This window comes from Saccopteryx leptura, chromosome 4 (genome assembly GCF_036850995.1).
Source record: "Saccopteryx leptura isolate mSacLep1 chromosome 4, mSacLep1_pri_phased_curated, whole genome shotgun sequence".
In the NCBI taxonomy this organism is placed as follows: domain Eukaryota; kingdom Metazoa; phylum Chordata; class Mammalia; order Chiroptera; family Emballonuridae; genus Saccopteryx; species Saccopteryx leptura.
In genome coordinates, this window is record NC_089506.1 from 42,589,460 (window position 1) to 42,596,795 (window position 7,336).

The 7,336-nt window shown below is 33.9% G+C and overlaps 1 non-coding gene across 1 annotated transcript; it reads left to right on the top strand.

The window, feature by feature from the left end:
* Window positions 1–5,418: 5,418 nt before the first annotated feature.
* Window positions 5,419–5,494, top strand: TRNAA-CGC (transfer RNA alanine (anticodon CGC)). Its single transcript has one exon. It is a non-coding gene; the product is annotated as a tRNA-Ala (tRNA).
* The last annotated feature ends 1,842 nt before the right edge of the window (window positions 5,495–7,336 follow it).

Consider the following 7,336-nt stretch of genomic DNA (forward strand, 5'->3'; position numbering starts at 1 on the left):
ACTGTATATTTATCCCTCTTTACTCCCCCCCACCTCCCCAGGTCTCATTTCTATGTCCCACCTACAGTGAAATCATATAGTTCTTAGCTTTTTCTGATTTACTTATTTCAGTCAGTATAATTTTCTCAAGGTCCATTCATGTTGTCGTAAATGGCAATATGTCATCATTTCTTATGATCGAGTAGTAGTTCATTGTATTTATGTACCACATCTTCTTAATCAAATCCACTATAAAAGGACACTTTGGTTGTTTCCATGTTTTGGCCACTATAAATAATGCTGCAGACAATAGGGTTGCATGTGCCTTTGTGTATCAATGTTTTCAAGTTTTGGGATAGATACCCAGTAGAAAAATTGCTAGGTCATATGCAGTACAGGGATTCAAATCATTTAACAATCTGTTCTCTGCCCTAATGAACGTTTTAAGTATAAAAATAACAATATACTGAAAGGTAGCTTATTATTTCATGCATTCAAAACTTACATAAGAACAATAAAAGAGATACACAAAACTAGATTATATTATAAGAAAGAGTTTTAAAATACTAATGAAAAATATTAAATAATACCTGACAAAAACCAAACCATTATTTAAGATATTTCCATATTGCTTCTTGGTTGATTTCCTCACTTGCATTTTTTTTTTCAGCTATGGACATATTGAACCTTGCTACAGGTGTTTAGAATATGCTGTTGAGCAGATGTACATTAAAATACAGTAAGGAATGTATATTTGTAATTTCTACCTTTGGCAGCTGCCAGGTGCCCACCTTAGAGAAAACCCTGATTACAAGTGTCATTTTAACAACTGGTTCACCAAACTCAACCAAATATAAGGTATGTGTCTGACAAACCGGTGTGAACTGGCTGAATCCCACCACTGGTCATATGGTAGTTCTATTCTTAATTTTTTGAGGAACTATCATATTTTCTTCATAATGGCTGTACTGGCTTACATTCCCACTAGCAGTGAATAATGGTTCCTTTTTCTCTGTAGCCTCTCCGACACTTGTTACTACCTGTCTTGTTGATAACAGTCAGTCTAACAAATATAGGTGATATATCATTGTAGTTTTGATTTGTATTTCTCTAATAGCTAGTGAAGATGAACGTCTTTTTGTATATGTATTTGTAGTCTATATGTCTTCATGGGAGAGGTGCCTGTTCAAGTCTTCTTCCCATTTTTTAATTGGATTTTTTGCTTGTTTGTTGCTGAGCTTTGTGAGTTCTTCATATATTTTGGATATTAACCCCCTATTGCAGCTATTGTTTATAAATATCGTCTCCTATTTAATGGCTGCCTTTTTGTTTTGTTGTAAGTTCTTTTGTTCTATGCAGCAGTTTTTTAGTTTGACAAAGTCCCATTAATTTATTTTTGTCTTTACTTCTGATTCCTTTGGGGTCAAATTCATAAAATGTTCTCTACAGACAAGGTTCATAAGTTTAGTCTCTGTGTTTTCTTCTATGAAATTAATTGTTTCAGATTTTATACTTAGGTCTTTGATCCATTTTGAATTAGATTTTGTACAGGGGACAAGGTGTAGTCAAGTTTTGTTCTTTTGCAAGTGGCTTTCCAATTTTCCCAGAAATATTTATTGAAGAAGCTTTCTTTTCTCTATTGTGTGTTTTGGGCTCCTTTGTCAAAGATTATTTATCCATATATGTGTGGTTTTGTTTAATAATGCAATTTTCCCTTACACCTAGTAAAGTGGATGTTGTCAGGTAAGTCATCATTGTTGATGATAGAGATTCTAGTGGTGTTAATGATAAGGTAGTGGTTCCAAAACTAGATTTTCAATGTGAATGAAAAAATATAACCTATAGATTAGTGAGTAACAATGTATTAGATAGAGATAAAGAACTGTGGAAAAGAGAGATGTATAGAAGCCCTGAAATGGTATCTGAAATAGATGTGATTTTATTTTAAGGCAACTGAAACCATTATCAGTCATCAGCAGAGAGAATAAATTGGCACCCTTACTTTTTAATATATCTCCTAAAAACTCAATCAAGTGTTTTTCTTATAGTAATGGTAAGTTCAGTTACTAGCTTAAAGGGTCAACTATTGATTAATGTCTTTGAAAATGTAAGTTTAGAGCGGCATGTTGGGGGATCTGCTTTGAGAGGCAGTTGGTTCTGAATTCAAAAGAAAGTTACACTTCAGGATATGAGTGTTGATCTCAGGAGGAAAAACCTTGGCTGGGCACAACTTCACATGTGTTGGCTTGATATTCCAACTATTTTAACTGAAACCTATTAGAGTCTGTTATGTCTATGACCATGGTTTTATGGAAGATGGCAATTGTCTCAGGTATCAAATATCAGACCCCTAAAATTTACCTTTTTAGTAATAATAACAGTAATATCTCACCTTTTTATCATGATCTTACAATGGCTGTGTATTAGAAGTAAAGACTTTATAAACATTATTTGAACCTTAAACAGTCATGCATGGTTGGTATAATTTTTATTTTGCCAATTAAGAATTTGAATTTTAGAGAGATCTACAATATATCTAAGATTCCACAGTTCCAAAGTGTCAGAATTGGTGTTAAATCCAAGTATCTCTAAAACCTGTGTTTTCAATATTATTTCATATTACCAATGATGAGATAAACCTTATGGCATAAACTACATGGCTAAATATTTTTAGACATAAAGTTCTCCATTTCTGATATTTTCTTATGTTGTGAGGAAAAGTCAGTAGTAACAATAAACCATTTAAAAGCATCAAATGGGTTTTGCTGTATATAGCAGAAAGACTGGAGGTGTCCTGATTCATAGGGTGATCATTATTCATAGTTGCACTTAGAGATTCTGTTTGTTGATGCATATCTAGGAAATGTGGTAGCAAACCAAGGGTAGACCAATTTGTTTATCGTGGAATTGTTGATACAGAAGGGCAGATGAAAGAGCAGAGGTGAAACTCCTGAGCAAAGGTGTTTAGCTATTTATTTACTGGTCTAATACATTTGTCAAATCTTTGTCCTGAGTGTGTGATTTCTTGATGATAACTCGAAAACTGCTGTAAAATGCTTTCAGAGCCAGAGATCAAAAGAACTGTGTTAGAACTGATAATGCTGTTGCTGCATTTGAAGTTATAAACACTTATTTTCTATATTGTTGTCCTTCCCTGATATTGTAGAGACTTCACTTTATCATAGTTACCTTTGGATGATGTTTACTATGAATTGATATATAGTTATTAAGTTTTTACTGTCACATAAATATTTTCATTTACTCAAAGAGGGACTGTATATAAATCAGAAGTGAATAAAATAATGGTTTTAGTGGATATAATTTATTAGTATTATGACTTTAATTAACTTGTTTGTAATAACAGATATGTGACTTATCCGTGGTTCTACCTAACAAATATGTATATTAGTCAGTGTTTGATCATCTTGAACATTTTCAATGTATTAGACAATAATCCTAATTGAGTGAATTCTAGTACTTCTATATCCATAAAAAAGAAACACAAAAAATTTTTAATTATGTTTACTCATATTATATATAATTTATTATATGGCTTGTAATGTGAGATTCTCAGCTCTATTTAGCTATATTTTAAATACAATAAAAATTTTTTATATACAGTTTGGTAAATTTTAGTAATTGATGCAATCATTTAACCACTACCAATTCAAAATATAGAACATTTTCATTATCCTAAAGAGTTTCTCATGCTCCCAGCCTCAGAAAACATTCATTTGCACTGATATATATATATGACTTATAACTTCTGTCATTATTGTTTTATTATTTGGGAAATTTATATAAATGGAATTATATGAGATATAGCCTGTACTTGTGAGAATTCTCCAGAAGAACAAAAATAATAAAATTCTTTCTCTCTATCTATCTATCTATCTATCTATTTATCTATCTTTATTTTAAGAAATTAACTCATTTGATTATGGGGATGGGAAGGTCTAAAATTTGCAAGGTAGGTTGGCAGGTTAGAAGGTCCAGCAAAAGTTGAGTTGATGTTGCAGTCTTAAGTCCAAACAGTCTGGATGCAGAATTATTTTTAAGGCCTTCAAATGTTTGAATGAGGCCCATCACAATATGTAGAATCAACTGTTTTATTTAAATATTACTGATTTAAATGTTAATCACATTTAAAAAAATACACTTACTGCAATGGTTAGACTGGTGCTTGATCTAACACCTGTGCATCATAGCCCAGCCAAGTTGATATACAAAAGTAGTTTTCACACAGCCTTTTTGTGTTTGATTTTATTCATTCCACGTGATGTTTGAGATTGTACTACTAACACTTATTTCTCTATTTTATAGAATGACTGTACTACAATTATGTATATATCTATCTGTTGATGAACATTTGGGTTCTTTCCAGTTTTTATTTAATATGAAAAATGCTGCTATAAAATATAACAATTAGATGGCTCTTAAAGTGACTTCTGAAGTCACATTAAAATGTAATCAATTTTACTCCACAAATTGATGCAGACAGATGGCTAATATTTATTTGTTCTTTAGCATTTACAGAGTATGTTTGCATTTTGCGATATTTAATTTCTATCGTATAGTTATGCTAATAATAAACATGCCAAATAGTGTTTTTTGTATATGTTTTTATACAGACTATCTTATTTAAAATGAACAATTCTGTGATTTAAGTATTTTTTAGCTTCATTTTATGAGAAAAAAAATGAAAGTTAAGGATATAAAAGTGTGACTTTTGTATCTAGTGTGACATCTTGACTAAGATGACTATTATAGGAAGTTACAGAGCTGGAATTTGGACTAAGTTGTTCTGACTCCAAGGACAATTAACCCTCTTCCACGGGTATCCCTCAAAATGATAAAATCACAATAAAGCATTGGAAAGAGTCACGGTCAAAGCTCAATCAACCTGATTAGTTAATTTCTCTGGTTTAAAAAGAATGCAAAAGTGAACCAATCATGCTAAATTTTAGGGTTGGAAAAATATAGTCTTTTCTAAGGCAGGTGCTGAAATCTCCATTTTACAAATAAGGAAAAGTGAGAATCACTGAGATTAACTTCTTTGCTTCAAATACCATTGCTTACAACTGGTTGAGTTTGGTATTTATTTCGGAGAAATGGAAACTTATTTCACACATAGACCTGTTCATAAGACTTTTCTTTTCTTTTTTCATGTGAATGACAAAGATAAGGAAGCAGGTTCTGGAATGGATCTGTTCTTTTAAAAAACAAAATATGTAATTTATAGAGCTTTCTTTGTAATAGCCCAAACCTGGAAACAACCCAGAAGTCCTTTAGTGGGTGAAACAGTGGTACCTGCTAGGCAGCAGACAATACTAGACAACAGTAGAAGGTAACCCACACATTCCTGACACAACAACCTGGATGACTTTCCAGAGAGAAAGGCAGAGTGAAAAACAGCCAACCTTAATAGGCTATAATGCTGCCCTGGCAGGTTGGCTCAGTGGTAGAGCGTCAGCCTCGCGTACAGAAGTCCCGGGTTCGATTCCCGGCCAGGGCACACAGGAGAAGCGCCCATCTGCTTCTCCACCCCTCCCCCTCTCCTTCCTCTCTGTCTCTCTCTTCCCCTCCTGCAGCGAGGCTCCATTGGAGCAAAGATGGCCCGGGCACTGGGATGGCTTCTTGGCCTCTGCCCCAGGCGCTAGAGTGGCTCTGGTCGCGACAGAGCGACGCCCCGGAGGGGCAGAACATCGCCCCCTGGTGGGCGTGCCGGGTGGATCCCCGTCCGGCGCACGCGGGAGTCTGTCTGACTGTCTCTCCCCGTTTCGAGCTTCGGAAAAATAATTTAAAAAAAGGCTATAATGCTATATTATTTATATACGGGGTATGGCAAAAGTAGGTTTACAGTTATTTGTATGAAAAACAATACAATAATTAATAAATAATAATACAGGAATTAACTCTGTGTTTTGAATACTCACAATTATAAAATTACTTTTGCTCTACCCTGTAATATAATTGAAATGAGAAAATTATAGAAATGGAGAGCAGATTAGTGGTTGCCAAGCATTAAATAAAATGGTGGTGGGGAGGGGAGTGGGTGTGGTTCTAAAAGGAATCCATCAATGGTAAAAATACTCTGTGTCTTGACTCTATTAATGTCTCAAAGTAAACATTTTAATTAAAAAAGAGAATTAATATCTGTGTGACTACAAAGGGAATTCTCTAATCCGGGGAAGGGTCAAAACCCCTTTCTATAAAGAGCCAGGTTATAAATATTTTAGGCTTTGTAAAATTTTGGGCTGTGAGTCAAAATTGAGAATGTCATCTAGTTCTTGTGTACTGTATTATCTCTGTCAAAACAACTCACCTGTGTGGTTGGTTGTAGCATAGAAACAGCTATAACTAACAGATAAGGAAATGGCATGGCAGTGTTCTAATAAATTTTTATTTGTAAAAACAAGTGGATTTAGCCCATACACTATAGTTTACCAACATCCACTCTAAACTTTGCTTTACTATTCCTCTTATTAAGGATTAGGGAAGAGATCTCTTTTTGAAGTTTATTTTTAAGTTATTAGATAAGTAAAGGGTTTCAAGTTAATGGTTTATTTAAAATTTTTGATCAAATACCATCAAATGAAATTTCGTTTTAGTGCCTGCTATTTATGAAAATGTGAGACAATGGGAAAGTGTTTCATGTTAGATAATGCTGGTATACTAAGACCTCAGAACACTGAATTAACTGAACAGTGAGAATGATAGTTAAAACATGAAAAGCAAAGCCAGATCACATGATAACCACTAATTTTCATTAAAAAAAAAAAAAGAAAATATGTTGATCTCTGACATATCTGACATATTTAAATCTCTGGTTTATATTTTTATTCTGTGAATAGTACATCAAGCCATTTATATGAGTTTGCTATAACAAATTACCACAAACTTAGTGACTTCAAAAAATAAATTACTGTCTTGCAGTTCCAGAGGTCAAGAATCTCACTGGTCTAAAGTCAAGGTGTATGCAGGGCTATGTTGCTTTTGGAAGCTCAAGGGAAGAAACAGTTCCTTGTCTTTTTCAGCTTTACAGGCTGCCCACATCCCTTGGGTCATGCAGCCTTCTTCTCCTCGTCTTTACTTCTGCTTCTGTTTTCAAATCTCCTCTGATTTTGATCTCCTGCCTCTCCATTATAGGGACTTTTGTAATTACATTGGGCCTGCCTGGGTAAGGCAGGGTCATCTTCTCATCTCGAAATCCTTAATTATATCTGCAAAATACCTTTTTCCATGGAAGATACCATATTCACCATTTCTGTAGATTAGGGCATTTTGTGGAGAGTATATTCTGTCCACCACATCAGTGATGATGAGCGATGGGGGTGAGAGGAAGACCATTTTAACA